This window comes from Macaca nemestrina, chromosome 12 (assembly GCF_043159975.1).
Source record: "Macaca nemestrina isolate mMacNem1 chromosome 12, mMacNem.hap1, whole genome shotgun sequence".
In the NCBI taxonomy this organism is placed as follows: Eukaryota; Metazoa; Chordata; class Mammalia; order Primates; family Cercopithecidae; genus Macaca; species Macaca nemestrina.
The window spans coordinates 95367187-95386689 of NC_092136.1; positions in this window are offsets into that span (position 1 = coordinate 95367187).

A 19503-nucleotide genomic window follows, 5' to 3' on the forward strand; every position below is an offset into this window, starting at 1 on the left:
TTATTTGTTAAAAAGACTTACCTTTCCCCATTGAATCACTCGCATATTTTGTTGAAAGTCAATTGGCTGTATCTGTTTGACTCTATCTCTACACTCTTAATTCTATCCTATTGATATATTTTATCTAGCTTTACACTACTTCCAAACTGGCTTGATTTTTATAGCACTGTAATTTATCTTGGATTCAGGTAATGTGAGTCCCAAAACTTGTCACCAATTTTCAAAAATCTTTTGGCTATTCACATCCAAACATTTACCGAGTATATTTATATCACACTTCTATACAAACTTTGGAATCAACTCTAATATTTCTTTTATTTTTCAGAGTAGTCAAGTATATTAGTAAGAAGGGGGAACAAGGAATTTGATCTGTGACTGACTGTGAACAATCAATTGAGATAACTCACTATTTTCAGACCAGCCTCAATTCTAAATTTTTACTGGAATTTCATTGAGTCTGTAGAGCAGTTCTGAGAGAACTGGCATCTTAACAATATTGAATCTTCTAAGTCACAAACATGATATATTACTCCACATATTTAGGTTCCCTTTAATTTCTCTAGGAAATATTTTACAATTTTTAAGTCTTGAATGTCTTTTTAAAGATTTACTCCCAAGTATTTCATGCTTTTTTGATGTTACTATAAGTGGTATTTTGTAAATTCCATTTTTTAATTCTTTGCTGCAGCATGTAGGAATACATTTTACCACTGTATATTGATCTGTTATCTTATGACCATGGAAGAGTTTTGACTAGTGCAATGAAATGATCAAAAAGGTATTTCAGAAAAAACTGAGCAGAATTGCTCACTGACATATTGATTAGATGCATCCCATGAGGATACATGAGCTTTACCCTGAGGCATAACCACAGATCACAGTTCTAACCTGTGGTAGCTGCCTATACATTAGTGCTCATAGTCCATTGTGTTAGCTCTCGGGCCAAAGAATGTGGATAACTGGTTGCAGACCCATCCATCACTCAGAATAGCAATGCAACTCAAAGCAGATACTCTAGGAATGGAAGCACAGTAGTGTCCTCTTCAGCAGATCGGTTGAACACTCGTGTTAAATTGCACTCAGTGCCAAAGCTCATTTGCACATAAGTTGGTAGTGGTGAAGTGTATGTGTATGAGGGACTACAGGTTAATATCCCTTATCTAAAATGCTTAGGACCAGAAGTTTTTCAAACTTCAGATGTTCTTAGAAATTTTGAATATTTGTATATACATAATGAGATATCTTGGGGATGGGATCCAAGTCTAAACACAAAATTTATTTGTGTTTCAGATACACTTTATACATAGCCTAGAGGTAATTTTAGACAATATTTTTAATAATTTTTGTGCATGAAACAAAGTTTGTTACCTTGAGCCATTAGAAAGCACAGGTGTCACTATCTCAGCCACCCATATGGATGATCTGTGGTTGTTTGGCATTAGCATCATTCCTGCCTCTGAATTTATATGCTACCAATAAGCAATCGCTGTCTTATAATTATTCACACATAAGTATTTAACAGTAAAAAATATGACTTGCCATTAATATAGTGATATACCATTAATGCAGTGAAAACCATTAATGCAGTGAAAACTTAATGTGTTCAGGGTAACTCAGCAGCACAGCAGCATCACCAGAATACCTGTATCTGCTGTTCAACAACAGCAACAGCAAACAGCAGCAGGTTTTCAGTCTCCACCTATGATATGTTTTGATTAAAAGGTTTAATGTACACTGAATTTTATTGCTAAGGTAAGAAAAACATCAGAAACAGTTGAGGGACCAGGAAGTGGGCCTGGTCCACTTAAGGAAGAGGAGGTATTTTGCTAGATGGCTTTTTAAGTTGTTTTCTCCAGAGTCATTTGCCTCATTAACAAGGGTTTCTGCCTTAGAAGTCTCTCTTTGATTTTATAAACTGACATTATTTCTTGTTCTCTTGTGAATACACACTGTCTAGTCCTTTAATAATCTCGTTACACATTTTCACCATGTTGTCTATGACCCTTTTTCTTCAATGTCAACGTCATCTTCATCATTACTATTATTACAATCACCTTGATTCAGAACCCATCAGTCAATGAATGAACAACTGTAGCCTCATTATTGATGTGAATAATTTCTTTGATATCCACTTCTTCCAGCTTGCTAATAGACTCTGAAGGTATATTTTTTGCAAAAGTAAGGAGGTTGGGTTTTATTTTTTCTCACTTGACATATAAAGTTTTTAAAGTCACCATCTTCATCATCACTGAACACAGTCACAGGCTGGAGGTTGTGCCAGGCATACACAACTGTGTCTTTAGTCTGTGTACCAAGCACTGGCAATAGTATATACGACATCCCTCATGTTAAACTCCTTTTGAAAACCTTCCATATTCATACCTCTATTCACTGCTGCTAGCATGCTTTTCAAAAAGTGTTTTTATATTTACTTTTCATTGATCGAAGGATGCTCTGATCACATGGCTAAATTAATGAAGTCATATTTGGGGGATAGTATATGGCATAAACATTATTTATTTATTTATTTATTTTTGAGACGGAGTCTGGCTCTGTCACCCAGGCTGGAGTGCAGTGGTGCAATCTCAGCTCACTGCAAGCTCTGCCTCCTGGGTTCACGCCATTCTCCTGCCTCAGCCTCCTGAGTAGCTGGGATTACAGGTGCCTGCCACCACGCCTGGCTATTTTTTTTTTTTTTTTGGAATTTTAATAGAGATGGGGTTTCACCATGTTAGCCAGGATGGTCTCGATCTCCTGACCTCATGATCCGCCCGCCTCGGCCTTCCAAAGTGCTGGGATTACAGGCATGAGCCACTGCACCCAGCCCATAAACATTATTTTTAATGAGAATTCCAGCTGAAGAATTAGCAGAAAGTTGTCAGGGAATAACAACATCTTTCAATCGTCATTCAGTCCAGTTTCCCTGCAGTGAGCCTGAGCGGCTGGTACAAAATGTTTGTGAAACGAATCAGAAAGATGTTCCTGGTGATCCATGCCTTTTTGTTAGCATAATAATGGACTGGTAAGAAATTCACTCCTTAAAAATAGTGAAGATGCAAGTTGTTGCTTATTACAGTGTGTTTACACTTAAGTGTGCCTGCTGCATTAGCACATCCCAGCTCAGTTATTCTGCATTTGGCATCCTTATTCTCTGTACAAACTGTATCATCAGTTGTACTCAGTGTAGTTCCAGGGCAATAATGCCAAAACAGTGATGCTTCATCAGCATCATAGGCTTGTTCTGGCATAAGATTTTCATCAGTAATGACGAAGGTCATCATCAGTGATGACCTTGGCAAGTTTGTTAATGAATTTCTTCACTGCTTCATGATCAGCACATGCTTTATTATTACAGATCTTTAAAAATGTAATACTATATCTAAAAAATATCTGCAACCAGGCTGTTGAATATTCACAGTTCCCTTTAATTTTCAGTTCATCATGACAGATCTTTGCTTGTTTTATGATCAGCACACCCTTAAGTGGCATGTGTTCCTTGCGGCACTGATGGATCAACTCTTTTCATACACAATCGAAATCTTCATTTTTAGCTTTTTGCAGTGTTTTCCTATTTTTCATTAATGTCTGTTTATCACTTTCTGTGTAAACTTCAACATTTTATCCTTCTGTTTCTTCAGGTCATATGTGGTGGTCATTTCAACACCATACTCTTCTGTAAGACATTTCACATTTATATCACTGTCCAGTTTCTCCCAGTTTAACTTTCAGTGTCATAGATAAATAAAAATCCTTCCTCTTTTTAAAATTATTGTTACCCATACGGGTATCTACAGGGCTTTTTGACATTTTCAACAATATTTTACAATACATATCAGAGAACAGGCAAAAAGACAGTGAGTAATGCATGTTGGTCTTGGCCCCATGTGGGGTATTGTGGGGAACCTACCCTTGGTGTGCCTGATTGTCACAATGCCATTTTATTATCCTTTGTGGGCATGATTGCATGGGCAAATCTGGGCATCATCAGAAAAGATAGGGGCTTGAAGAGTCTTTTTTCCCTTACAGATGCTAAATAAATGATGTGCTGCATGCCTGCATTTTGACTGCAACCCGTCACATAAGGTCAGGTCTTATTTTCACGTGTAGGGTCATGTGGGTGATCAAAAAGTTTCAAATTCTGGAGCATTTCAGATTTCAGATTTTCACATTAGGGATACTCAACCTGTATATATATATTTGAAGCTCAAATGAATTCTGAGGGTACTCATTTATACAAGTTTTTCATCAGCTGCTCAGTTTTTCCATCCCAAGTTTTTGGTAATGGCTCAAGAATCTAGCTGGGGTCCTCATAATTCTATATCATGTTTTGTTTTGCCCTTTGTGTATCTATCTTCATAAATTATTAGGTTGAGCTTGGGAGAACTTCCAAATTCCTCTTTGCGTCTTTTTTTGTGTGTGTGTATGAACAATCCAAAATTTTCAGCTTTAAGCTTACTATTTTACTAAAGCAGGGAAATTGATAGAAAGTTTTTAATTTCCTTAGAAAACAATAAAAGAAAAAATAAAAACACTCTTACATTAAACATCCAGTTCTTTTCTTTCTTTTTGGTAACTCACCTTCTGATTTTGATAAACAAAATTTCATGTCCTTCCCTAACATGATTCAACATTTTAAAATAAATTATATACTGTGAATAAAAACAAACCATACAATGGTTAAAAATATGTATTTTTTCAAACTCTGAGTACTCACAAAAGTTCTGACAGGCCCCTTTCCTACCAGTTGAAACACACGGATTTTAAAGGATTATGTGCAAGGTATCTTTCATGGTTTTGAACTACAAAATAATGCAGAATACAGGTATGATTTACTGGTGCCTTGGGACAACAGACACTGTGCATGGGTTTATAAAATACAGATTTTTTTAATCTTTGCTTATTTGCAAGTCACCCTATGCAGCTCTGATGATGTTTACACTTGTAGAACTTGTCAAAGTTTCTCCTTATATTATAAATTTATTACATATACCGGCTGGTTTAAGGAAAGTTAGGAAACCTTTGTCTTTGACACTCCCGGATGAGCCCTAAGGGGTGATCTAATCCCAGCCTATCACTTTATATTGAATAAATACCTAGAGAGGGTAAGTGACTTGTGAAAGCCACACAGCTAAGGCCCGAGCTTGGATGAGGACTATGTTTCTTGGTTCTTTAAGCAGGAATATTTCTGTTGCCCTGTGTGGTTTTCATCTTTTGCTTTTGCTTTTAGATATTTCTCCAACAGGACCCTGATATCCTTATCTGGTCCTTATTACAATGCCCTACTGATCTTGCCAGCACTTATCAGCCCCCTTCATCTTTCAAATCAGACCCCCTCCCCTTTCCTCCATGTCCTATTCCCAGGGGTCCTAGCCAGGCTTCATATTGAATCTAAAGAGCCAGTAGTGTTTATGGCACAATATGTTACTCCTTGTTTGAAGTAGCTTCAATGCCTCACCTCATATAAGCAACTATCCATGATATTCCTAAGAGCTAAATGTATTGACTTCTCACTGTGTGCCAGACACTGCTAAAATTTTATATAAATTATGTCATGGATGTTGCATGCATTATGTCATTATCTCATTTGAGTAATGAGTCATAAAGAGACAAGTCCAGTGAGTGATGTATTTAGAGACAGGTGGGGTTATCCTGCCCCATTTTTAGTGATATCACTCAGGCAGTAGCCCTGATGCCCTGGGCAGGGGGCCAACACATGAGAGGAGCCTGCCTTGTCTTCCAGCATCTTCAGCTGTCAGCCCAGTGAGTCTTCTGTGCATGCTGCTGGGTGAAATTAATCAGAACTGCTCTGCGGGGCAAGATTCTCAGAATTGGAGCTGCTAACACTCCCAGGTATTCCCGCTCTGAAATTCATTGTTTGCCACAACCTGGAAAGCAATTCCCAGGCTACAGGGCACCATGTAAGGCTTAAATAGAGAAGTATCTAGAAAAGATGCCCTGGATACAGCATGTCCATGGTTATCTATCATCTCTACTAAATAAACTTGGGGGCAGGAAGAGAGAATCAAACTGGTTTTTGTGAATATTTTTCTGCTGCTATCAGGTCTTGCTTCTTGTATATTCAGTGAAATGTTCCTGTTGATAAATGGAAATGTGTAAATGGACAAGAGCCAGTGTAGAGTTGAACACTAATGGGAAGAAAAATAATACCTTCATATACAAGAAATAATTAGTCAGAGGCCAGGATAAGGATGAAGTAGGTCACAGGAAGCTAGAAAATAGGAACCATTTGCAAAGGAGTATGTGAGCCAAAGCTAGTAAAGTTAAGGAAGAAAGTGCAGAGACCTGAGCACCAAGGAATAAGATAATACCTTAAGTGTTGATTACTTGATCTGAAATAGACACATGCATTGTACCTAAAAAAAGTCAAATAGACTTTGGCTCAAATATTTGTAAGCCACTATGTGAAATAGGAATCAGACTTTTCTAAGGAGGCTTCAGAGAGCGGAACTGGCACCAGTGTGCCAAGCTTCAGGGAGGCAAACTTTGGCACAGTATCTGAAAGAGCTTTCTAACAATCACTGCATCTGAAGATGAGCTGGCTGCCTTAGGAGCAGAGAATTTCCCAATGCTGAAATTGTCCAAGTAGAGTCAGGGTTCCACTGGGAAAGGAATGTAAGCAACAAATGTGGAGGTTAGACTTGGAGACTTGGAGATTATAGTAATCTATATTTTTCTGAGACCAGGAGAACTCAAGAGCTCTCTAGTTTAATATAAGAATGAAAACTAGGCCAGGCACGGTGGCTCATGCCTGTAATCCCAGCATTTGGGAGGCAGAGGTAGGTGGATCACTTGAGGTCAGGAGTTCAAGACCAGCCTGGCCAACATGGCAAAACCCCATCTCTACTAAAAATACAAAAATTAGCCGGGCGTGTTGGCAGCCGCTTGTAATCCTAGTTACTCGGGAGGCTGAGGCAGGAGAATCGCTTGAACCCCGGAGGCGGAGGTTGCAGTGAGCTGAGCTCACGCCACTGTACTCCAGCCTGGGTGACAGAGCAAGACTCCATATCAAAAAACAAACAAACAAACACTAAGTAGCAGGAAGAGGCTGGGTTTTGTACCCACACAGATACAGATCCTGGCTCAAACTGCAGCTCTGCACTTACTTGCTGAGGGACTTTGCTGTTTTCTACACTCTCTGGGACTCAGTCTCTTCTCTGTCTATAAAACAGTGCAGTCACAGCTACCCTAGGTTGTTCCAGTGAACATTGAGTGGTATATCTCATGGAAATTGTCCTAACACAGATAAGTTTAATAAATGTTAACATTCTTCCCCTTTCTCTCTTTTAGCGATATAGAGAAATGTGACCCAGGGAAAAGCTGGCTTTAGAAAATCCAAAGCTATGGAATCTCTGAGAATGGCCTCTGAGAAGTAACTTCATATGGGAAACAATGTTGACCTTCCTCTACATTGTCTATATTGTATTTCCTTTCCTGGGCCTGAGATCCTGGAGATCTTCCACTCACTTGAATAACAATGTCTTGAACCATCGCAATGGCCTGAATTTAAATGAGTAAGAATCAGTTAGTACTAACAAGTCTTACAAAAACGAAGAGAGGGTTAGGAGCTCAAGATCATTCCTCCAAAAGGATATCCCTTCCCCTAAGGCTTAGGCAGCAGCAGTGAACAAGGATGGCAACACAGACCTCCCAGTATTGTTCAAAGTACAGAAAGCAAGGTAAAAGTTTAGGCAAATAGTTAAGATATTCAGTTCATAAGCTTATCTATTCCAGGTAGATCTGGGTTTGGGAAGAAGCATATTTTATTCATCTTTTGTCCAAAGGTCTAGACGTAACTGAGCTTGTCTGGGAAACTTTGTAAAAGTAAGTTCTTCCTGAAATTGCAGTGTGTGAATGGATTATGGTGCCCATCACATGTTATCAGGCTAAGACAGAGGAGACTATGAAAAACTTGTTCATAAAAGGAGCATTGGCCAGAGGCAGAGGTTGCAATGAGCTGAGTTTGCACCACTGCACCCCAGCCTGGGCAACAGAGTGAGATTCCATCTCAAAAAAAACCAAAAGGTTGGGGGGCATTCGATTTGATAGAGTATCATGGATTTGGTCAATCAACGCCTGACGTTTCATTGGCTACTGTTAGTCATGGTGGGGAGGGGACCATTATCTAAGATAACCTAATAAAACTGAAGGAAGGGTATCTGTTCTGTAAGTGGGGACACCATCTCGTTCTCGCACTACTCTCAACAGATGGCGCTTGCAGCCATCTTGTGACTAGGAGAAGAGAAAGCTCCACGCCCAGGGACTCCGGAGTACTAGAGTCACAGCCCCGAGACACACACCTGGAAGCTGCCCTGCGTGTGGACTTTGGTATGTTTAATAACACGTTTCTTAATAGTTTAAGCCAGTTTTGATTGTGTGTCTTACACTTAAAGCCAAATGTACTCTAATTGTAAAAAGTGAGATGGGAGACTACTAATTTGCATTATAATCTTCTCCAACCAACTTTAAAAAAATAAATTCTATTGTATATATTTGAGGTATACAACACAATGTTATGAGATAGTAAAATGGTTACTATAATAAAACAAATTAACATATTCATCATCTCACATAGTTATCTATATTTTATGGCAAACACAGCCAAAATCTACTCATTTGGCAAAAATCCTGAACACAATATGATATTATTAACTATAGTCATCATATTATGTTTTAGATCTCTAAACTTGTTCATCCTGCATATCTGCTACTTTATATCCTTTGAACTACATTTTCCCATTTTCTCCCAGCTTCCATTGATTTTCTTAAAACACCATGTACTTGTATTATTTTGATTTTTTTAAAAATAAAATTTAAAGAAATCCTCTTTCTTTCATAAGTGTCAGCCACCGACATAGATCTTTGTCTTTTTTATGCTTCATACGCACTGAGAAGAGCTTGGGTTCTTGGAATTTCAAAGGCTAAATCAGCCAGTTGATTTAATCTATTTATTTTTTAAAAAATCAATTCTGTAAAAAATTTAGTCATGTTAAACCTTTCAACACTCACATAAGGGTAAACACTAGTTTAAATGTCTTCATTATTTCATGTTCTAACCAGTTGTGTGGCATTATGCATGTAGGACATTATAACATTAGAATTTAGTGACTAGCAATGTTGTGTCAAAATGTGATTAACACATCCTGCGGCCAGAACTCAATGAAGCAATTTTAAAATGCTCCAGAAATAGCAAGCACTCCTTGCAAAAAGAGGGTCATATTCCCGGAAAATGTGACACAGCTAATGTCCATCAACTGACTAATATTCATTAGTATTCAACACATTAGTAGATTGTCCTTCTGTGAGCACTTCTGTTCTTAATTTATAGTGCTTTGTAGGGTAGTAGAAATAGCATGTCTTTAGTAGAGGCCAAACATGGGCTGAAATCACAACTTGGACACTTACTAAGTCAATAACACTCTGGTCAGTTTACTTGAGGCCTCTAAACTTCAATTTCTTCATCTATGAAACCAAACTCATTCAATAGATTATTGTTTAGATAAAATTTATAGGTAAAGAGCAATGCGCCTACACTTATTAATACATGCCATTTTCCCCTTTCCTTTCCCCTGATTTTCCTCATTATAAATTCTGAGAACCTCAAATGTTTTTTGTTTTAACTAACAAATGTTCAGGAGAGAAGAGTCAACATAAGTGTGGCCTGAGTGAAAGGAGATTCAGACACATCTGTAAGCCGGTGAGGCCGGGCCTCGGAAACCCTATTTACACGACTGTGAGGAGCCTCCTGAGAAGCCAAGCTCTGTGCCAATGGGATCAGACACCACTGAACAGGTCCAAGGTGCTTGGTGGCTTGGACAACAGCAGTCCGATGCTGAGACACCTGCAGGCACAGAGTACCTCATCCTGGGGAAGTTTTTACAGTAAATGTAGATCACAGTTTGGTTTTGTTTTGTTTGCTAGTAATATCTGAGTCCTACAGCAAAGGGCATATTAAAAAGCAGAAATTGTTTTTCACTAAATTCTGTAACTCATTTGGAGATGGGCATGCTCCTTGAGGTCACTTTCAGCAGACTGTGGCACAAGAAGATGAAAGTCACTCTTTCTCTTCCAAACAACCCATCCCATGTCCCCCTCCCTGTCTTCTCTACCCCCCCCCACCCCCAACCCACAATACAGTCCTGGCACTATAAGAGCTCAGAGCATTGGGTGGGAGGTCCAGCAAAAATATGGGAGTTCAACAGATGTGGAGGATCAGCCGTGGCACCAGCAGAGTACTTCTGAAAAGCAATGGAGGAGACCTCGGTGCACAGAGTAGGACAGCTGCATCTGGGAGCAAGAATGAGGGCTCACGTGTTCAGCTACATATATGAAACATGGGCCTCCAAACACGCTGTGCTCCAAATGCACTGAGCTCTTTTGGGCATGAAGATACTCATAGAATGATACATAGAAATTGTTGTAACTCATAATTTCTAAAAGTATATTTATGAGAACATATATATATCAACATAAAGTTCATTTATTTTGTGACTGCATGAACATTTTAGCATCTGAAAATTATGAAAAGCAACATGTTAAATTATGTATACATTTCATTTGTACAACAGTAGCCCTTTGAGTGGGGGGTATAATTAACCCCATGTTACAGATGAGGCTCTAAGGGTTGAAGTGTCTTAAGTTACTTCAGTCGTTGAGCAGTTGAGTTGGGATTGAAACTCAGGTATTTCCAGCTATGAACCTGTGCTCCAAACCACTCACCAGTGTTTCTCACCTGTCTCAAGGTCATATGGAATTCTCATTTAAATGGATAACTGGGCCCGTGTCTAGGGCCTTGGTGTGGCAGCATTATTACCACCTGGGAACTTGTCAGAAATGAAGCATCCCAGGCTTCACTCCACATCCACTGAATCAGAATTTGCATTTTAACAAGTTCCCCAGGCAATTTGTATACCCATTAAGGTCTGAGAAGAACTGTTTTATATTGTATTCATCTTCTCTGTCCAGATACTTTTCAAATATAACCATTTGGTATAAAAGCAGTAGTTAACTCATTGTCTGAGATAATGTCACAGCTTTGAGGAAGGATTAGCTAAGGCAAAATTTATTCATTTCTTTCTCTGACTGGACTGAGAGTATATGATATCAAAACAACTGGTTGAAAAGTGCACAATTCAGGCAAGCCAGTTATCTTGTATCATAGTGGTCCAAAAAGACTCTTTTAAGAAAAAGTCTACATTTCCAAATAAAGCACATAATTCACAGTAGTTGTGTGAATAGCAACAACCAGCATCTTTCTTAAAGAATAGACCAGAGGATGACTCCATGCCTGTCTTGCCTTCTCCTACTGTAAGGTTAACCCAGCATGAAGTCAGACTTGCATCAACGGGTTGTAGCTTGTTTGCCTAAGGAGACAATTCCAGAATAGATCATATTCATGAGACTCTGTGTCTCCAGGGATTCCAGAAATGTTAACTTTGAATTACTTCTTTACAAAACCCAGAACAAAAAGCTGTGGATTGCTGAGTGTCTGAAGATTTTGTGGTAATTGTGGTAGAAGAAGTCATTTTTTTCTTTGTTCCGGGCATTTGGGACTCTATGACCTAACCACATTGTAAGGAAAAACTTCAGTTAATTTGCTCCTAAGATGACAATCCATGTGAAATCTAAGGTACATGCTTTGCAAAAGAGTTCAAAAGTTTGGTTTAAAGCCCATTACTGGATGAGAGGGAAGGAAACCAGTTACTGGAGAATGGTAGTGATAATTAAGACAATGTTATGATTCACTAAGAGCCTGGGTTATGAACAATGAACACTGCGGCATATAAATTACCTGAGAGCAGAATTTAATGATGTGTTTTCTCTTATTAATTGCTCCTTTGGTGACATGGTCTATAAAAGCTCTTTTTTACAAGAAACAAAAAGGAGTCCACCGTCTCATCTTAGCCTTGGCAAATTTTACACATTGCTAAATTTCACGACCTTAGAGTATCTTTACCTAACCCAGCATTTATTAGTGTGAACTGCAATTTGGTTTTATATTTTTGAATGATAATCATGAGATATGATCCCATGTAGAATTTCGATAACTTTAAACAGACTTCTATTAAATAGCGTAAGTTGAATTTTACAATTGAGCACTCTGATTATGTTCACTTATTCATGGAAAATGTTCTCATCTTTAATACTATCTCTTCTAAATCAAATCCAAAGTAAAACTTATTTTGTCTAGATTAATATATTTTGGGTCATAGGCTGGGTGTACATGCAGCTGCTGAAGCAGACTGTGGAGAGCAGGATATGATCATTTTGGCCACTTTCCCAAACTATCCCAATCACAGAGACTAAATGCCAGATGGAGAGGTGCAGTGGTCACGATGACGGGATCGCAGCTCAGTCAATCAGCGGGCATAACTGACATCCATCCAGCTTTGCCAGCTGGTGGGTGAGAAGAAGTATTAACATTTACAATAATGTTTCCTACATTTCCAAAGCTTTGGTCCCCCACCCCCAACATGTTCACATGGGTAGTCAAGTTCATTTCAGAGGTGCCCATCTCTAGATATTTCTGAGTTTTTTAAGGAGATTTATATGAGTAGCTGGAAAATCCCTTAGTCCCCTAAATTGTATAGTCCTGGGAATGTTCACTCTTTCCTCAAGAATCTTTATGGGAGGAGGAGTAGCCTGCCTTACCTTGAAGCAGAACCACTGCTTATAGCATTCATTCAAGACCTTCTGCTTTGGGAAATTGCTGCCACCCACCTACCGCCCGACCCCCCAACCCCTGGCATTGCCCACCCATCCACTGCTCCCTCCAACCCCTAGCATTGCTCTTGTCTATTGTTCATTTGCGCCTGCCCAGAGCCCTACCTCCTTGTTGCGATACACAACGGTCCATGCAGCCGCCAGCCTCCTCTGAGCCACCTACCTCTGGGCTTCTTCCATCTGGGTTTCTGGTGATCTTTTTTTTTTTTTTTTCCATCCAATGAGAGAACTGGCTTCTCTTTCTCATGTTTCTCTCTCTCTCAGGGAACAATCCCAGAGCAGAGACGTGTAGGGCTCTGACTGACAAGTTTCTCTTCTATTTAGCAACTCTTCTCCTTCACAGAGCACAGCCTCATACAGTATCCAAACTTCAATTCCCTACTGAATTGAACCTCCGAGGCCAGTATGTGGCTTCCTACTCTCTCCTTGTTGAACTGAAGATGACTGAGCCTGCAAGTTAGAGGTCGCCTGACTTCTCTACCCAGTCACAGGTGAAACTAGGAGAGCAGTGAGGCATGGCTTGTGAGGAGCAGAAGAGTGAGGCAACGGCAGCTGAGTCTGAACTTTGACTCAAAAGAGCCACCAAGTTGCACTGGTATTCATCATTCATTCACTTTGTGAATGTAGTCAGGATGACAATGGCATTTGCATCCCAGCAAGAGATTAAGTTACGAGAAACGTGCTCATCTAGGATGCCATTCTTCTAACCATTCATTCATTCCTTTAGCTAGTATTTATTAAATGTCTACATTGCGTCAGGGACTGTGGGAGTCCAGTCAGGCTAGTGGGAAAAAATTGTAAAGATAGTTATAGGAAATAGACACAAACCTTCTTGGAAGGTCAAGGGGTTTGCTTAAACTCCAGTAATAGATCGGGCTGAAGGCAGCCTAATCTTTACCTTAAGTAAATAGTTTAAAGTAGGTACAAAGGGATGTAAGGAAGTTTATCTAAATAACTTGTTTACTCACATGGTCCTAAAACTAACCTTTGATCATTTGCAGGCAGGATGGCTGTCTAGGGGGGCATGGAGGGCAAGCAGGTTATTATGCTCTAGTGGTGTTGACTCAAAGCCTTTGTTTTTTAGTGTGTGCTGAATAAGTGCCAGCAGGGCCAGCTAGTTGTGGCTGCAGCTGTGACTCTTCACAGCACCCTCCTTGGTATCTGTGAGTGGCCCGGACCCTCAGCCAGACAGGCAAAATATCTGTGTCAGTGTATGTCTCTCGTCTGTCGCTGGGTCAGGGTCTATGGGTCGAACCCCTGCAAGGGACATACATAGTGTGAATATATAGAGTATGTGTATATATATATATATATGCTATAGACTGAATGTTTTATCCCCCTCTCTCCCACTAAACCCCCAATACATATGTTGAAATATAATTCTCTAATATGACTGTATTTGGAGATGGGATTTTGGGGAGGTAATTAAATCATGAGAGCTCTGCCTAGGATTAGATAATAGGACCACAACCCTTATAAAAGAGACCCCAGAGAACTCACTTGGTCCCCTTCTGCCATGTAAGGGCACAGCAAAAAGACAGCCATCCCTGAACCATGAAGCAAGCCCTCGCTAGACACTGACTCTGCTGGTACCTTGATCTTGGACTTCCCAGCCTCCAGAACTATGATAAATGTATTTCTTTTTTTATCAGCCACCAACCTGTGGTATTTTTCCTGTAGCAGCCTAAACATGCCAAAACAGCATACAGTAGATGGCCATAGTATACAAAGCAAATACTTTACTTTCCCTGGAGCTGGATATTAAACAAACACACAGATAAATATATTCATACAGATTTTATGATGCTTACAAAGGAAAATAACAGGAGACAGTATAAAAAGGAAGTTAGAGTAGGCCTCCCTGATGAATTATTATGCTACCTTATATAATGTTGCTATGAACTAGGCATACATATTTACTCATGTAATCCTCAAGGAAACCTTATAACATACATACTATTAATATCTCCATTTTACAGATGAGGAAACCTACAAAGATGTTAATTAATAAGCCCAAGGTCATACAGCCAGTAAATGGTAGATCCTGGATTTGAACCCAGTATTTGAGGCTTAAGAATGGGTCAGATTGAACCAGATGAAGAGTGTGTAGTTTTTCAAACAAAGAGAACAGCATATGTGAAGGAGGCAATGATAGCATGGGGCATTTTAGGAGGTGAAGAAGGCCAGCGATTGTAGTGATCAAGAGGACAATCACAGGACAAGAGGTAAACTGGGGCCAGATCATGTAACTTTTTTCTTACTTTTAAAAATTATAATTTACATAGAGTCAGAGTCACATTTTTAGTGTATAGCTTTGTGAGCTTCTATATGCCTGTATAGTCCTGTAACCACCATCACAATTAAGATATAGAAGAGTTAGAGAACCTCAGAAAATCCTTTAGTGTCCTTTTCTTAACAAAATCCCCCTTCACATCCTCTTATGTGTCTTCTGACCCTATGATTGGCCTTTACAAAAATGTTATAGAAAGAGGATATATAATATGTAGCCTTTTGAGTTTGCCTTCTTTCACTTGGTACAATGCATTTTTTGTTTTTTGTTTTGTTTGTTTCTTGGATTCAGAGGGTACATGTGCAGGTTTGTTACATGGCTACATTGTGTGATGCTGAGGTTTGAGGTATGAAAGTTCCCATAACTCACTTTGGTAGTGAGCATAGTACCAAATAGGTAGTTTTTCTTTTCTTGTCTTTTTTTCTTTTTTCTTTCTTTCTTTCTTTCTTTTCTTTCTTTCTTTCTTTTTCTTTTTTTTTTTTTTTTGAGACAGTCTCACTCTGTTGCCCAAGCTGTAGTGTAGTGGCATGATCTCGGCTTACTGCAACCTCCATCTGCTGGGTTCAAGAGATTCTCCTGCCTCAGCCTCTCGAGCAGCTGTGACTACAGGCACGCGCCACCATGCCTGGCTAATTTTTTTTTTTTTTTGTATTTTTAGTAAAGATGGGGTTTCACCATGTTGGCCAGGCTGGTCTTGAACTCCTGACTTTGTGATCTCCCCACTTCAGCCTCCCAAAGTGCTGGGATTACAGGCATGAGCCACCATGCCTGGCCCCAAGTAGGTAGTTTTTCAATGCATGCTCCTTTCCCTCCTGACACTAGTAGTATCTGTTGTTTCCATATTTATGTCCATGTGTATTCAGTATTTAACTCCCACTTATAAATGAAAACATGTGGTACTTGGTTTTCTGTTTCTATGTTAATTTGCTTAGGATAATGGCCACCAGTTGCATCTATGTTGCTGCAAAGGACATGATTTCTTCATTCTTTTTTATGGCTGAGTTGTACTCCTTGGTGTATAAACACCACATTTTCTTTATCAAACTACTGTTGATGGACAAATAGGCTGATTCCATGTCTTTGCTATTGTGAATAGCATGGCAATGCACCATATGAATGCATATGTCTTTTTTGGTAGAATGATTTATTCTCCTTTAGGTATACACCTAGTAATGGGATTGCTGGGTCAAATGGTAGTTCTAAGTTCTTTGAGAAATCTCCAAACTGCTATCCGTGGTGGCTGAACTAATTTGCATTTGTTGGTATAAAATGCTTATACCAACAATGTATAAGTATTCCTTTTTCTCTGCAGCCTTGCCAGCATCTGTCATTTTTTGATTATTTAGCCATGCTGACTGATGTGAGATGGTATCTCATTGTGGTTTTGATTTGCAATTCTCTGATGATTAATGATGTTGAGCATTTATTCATATGTTTTGGCCATTTGTATGTCTTCTTTTGAGGAGTCTGTTCATGTCCCTTGCTCATTTTTAAGCTGGATTATTTAGTTTTTGCTCGTTGGTTTGTTTAAGTTCTTTGTAGATTTTGGTTATTAGATCTTTGTTGGATGCACAGTTTGTAAATATTTTCTCCCAGTCTGTAGGCTGCCTGTGTATGCTCTTGGTTAATTTCTGTTGCTGTGCAGAAGCTCTTTAGTTTAATTAGGTCCCACTTGTCAATCTTTGTTCTTGCTGCAATTGTTTTTGGGGACTTAGCCATAAATTCTTTGCCAAAGCTGATGTAAAGAGGATATTTTCTAAATTTTCTTTGAGGATTTTTATAGTTTGCGGTCTTACATTTAAATCTTTAATCCAGCTTGAGTTAATTTTTTATATGGTGAAAGGTAGGAGTCCAGTGTGATTATTCTGCATACGGCTAGCCAGCTATTCTAGCACCATTTATTGAATAGAGAGTCCTTTCTTCATTGCTTATTTCTGTCGACTTTTTCAAAGATCAAATGGTTGTCGGTGTGCGATTTATTTTTGGGTTCTCTATTCTATTCCATTGGTCTATGTGTCTGTTTTTGTACCATTACTACTCTATTCTGGTTATTGTAACCTTACAGTATAATTTGAAGTCACATAATGTGATGCCTCCAGCCTTGTTCTTTTTGCTTAGAATTGCTTTGGCTATTTGGACTCTTTTTCACTTCTGTATGAATTTGAGAATAGTTTTCTTCCAATTCTGTGAAAAATGATGTTGGTATTTTGATAGAGATAGCACCAAATCTATAAATTGCTTTGGGTAACATGGCCATTTTAACAATATTGATTCTTCCAGCCCATGAGCATGGAATATTTTTCCATTTATTTTGTTATTTCTGATTTCTTTCAACCATGTTTTATAGTTCTCCTTGAAAAGATCCTTGGTTATACATCTCCTTGGAATACACCTTTACTTAGATGGATTCCTAGATATTTCTTTTCTTATATGTGTGGCTACTGTAAATGAGATTGTGTTCTTGATGGGCTCTCAGCTAGAATGTTATTAGTGTATAGAAATGCTACCGATTTTTGTACATTTTGTGAATTCGTATCTTGAAACTTTACTGAAGTTGTTTATCAGTTCCAGGAGCCTTTTGGTGGAGTCTTTAGAGTTTTCTATGTACAGAATCATATCATCAGCAAAGAGAGCTAGTTAGACTTCTTTTTTTTCCTATTGATTTCTTTCTCTTGCCTGATCATTTGGGCTAATACTTCCAGTACTATGTTGAATAGGAATGGTGAGAGTGGGCATCCTAATGCTTTTGAAATTCATGTTGTGTGCCTCAGTAACTTGTTGCTTTTTATTGCTGAGTAGTATTCTGTGGTGTGGATGTACCTCAGTTTATTTATTCATGCAGCAGGTGAAAGACATTTGGATTATTTCTACTTTGTAGCAATTATAAATAAAACCACTATAAACATTCAAATTCAGATTTATTTGTGAATATAAATGTTCGTTTCACTTGGGTAAATACCTAGAAATGAAATTTCTGGACCATGTGGTAAATGTACGTACTTGGCAAAGATTTTTCAAAGTGGCTGTACGTTTTGCACTCCCACCAGCAACTGATAAAAGTGTGTTTGTTTCTTTGTTTGTTTGTTTGTTTTTACAACAAAGTTTCACTCTGTCACCCAGGCTGGAGTGCAATGGTGCAATCTCGGCTCACTGCAACCTCCTGGGCTCAGATGAGCCTCCCACCTCAGTCTCCTGATTAGCTGGGACTGCAGGCATCTGCCACCACGCCCAGCAAATTTTTATATTTTTTGTAGAGATGGGGTTTTGCTATGTTGCCCAGGCTGGTCTTGAACTCCTGGGGTCAAGCAATCTGCCTGCCTTGGCCTCCCAAAGTGCTGGAATTACAGGCATGAGCCATCATGCCTAGCCAGTTATTGTCAAAAAACAAATAAAACTGTAGCCATTGAAATAGATGTGTAGTGATATCTCATTGTAATTTTAATCTCCATTTTCCTAATCAAGATTTTCCTATGTTGAGCATCTTTTCAGGTATTTATTTGATAGTGTTGTTCAGGTCTTCTGTATTCCTACTAATAATTTCCTTCCTACTTTTTCTATCAATTATTGTGAAAACAATCTTAAAGTCTCCAACTAAAATTGTGAATTTGTCTATTTCTCCTCATTTTTATTGGTTTTTACTTAATGTTGTTTGAAGTTCCTTGTTAGGCATATGCACAAATGTAATTGTTATGTCTTTTTGGTGAAGTGAGCCTTTTTAACATCATGTAATCATCTTCTTTATCTCTCCTAAAATTCTTTGAAGTCTACTTTGTCTGATATTAATATGGCCACTTCAACTTTCTTTTGACTAGAGATTTTTATAGTATATGTACATAGGTTTATATGTATGTATATTTTCATCTTTTATATTTAACATGATTCTTTAAAGGCAGTTTCTTACAGATGTTGTATAGTTTTGGGTCTTGCTTTTTAATCCAATTTGGCAATCTCTTTTAATTGGTGTGTTTAGATCATATATATTTAATGCAATTATTAATATGTTTGAAACAAGATGGACTATTTCTATTTTTAAAAATTATTTCTCTTATAATGTCTTCCTTTGAATTGAATGTTGTTATAATTTTTTATTTCCACTATTGTCTTATATCTTTCAATAATCTTTTTAATGATTGCCATAGGGTTTATGATATCCAAATTTAATTAATCACAGTCTACCTAACACTTTACCACTTCAAGTATAATGTTTGAATGTTACAGCCATCTACTTCTAATTTTTCTCTCCCGTCCTTTGTGCTACTTTAGATATATGATAATATATTTTAAGTTTGTACATACAGTTGTTATTTGGTATCCATGGGTGATTGGTTTCTGGACCTCCCATGGATATCAAAATCCATGGATGCTCAAGTTCCTTTGTACAAAATGGTGTAGTATTTGCATATAACCCACTCACATCCTCTCATATAGTTTAAATCATCTCTAGATTACTTATAATACCTAATACAATGTAA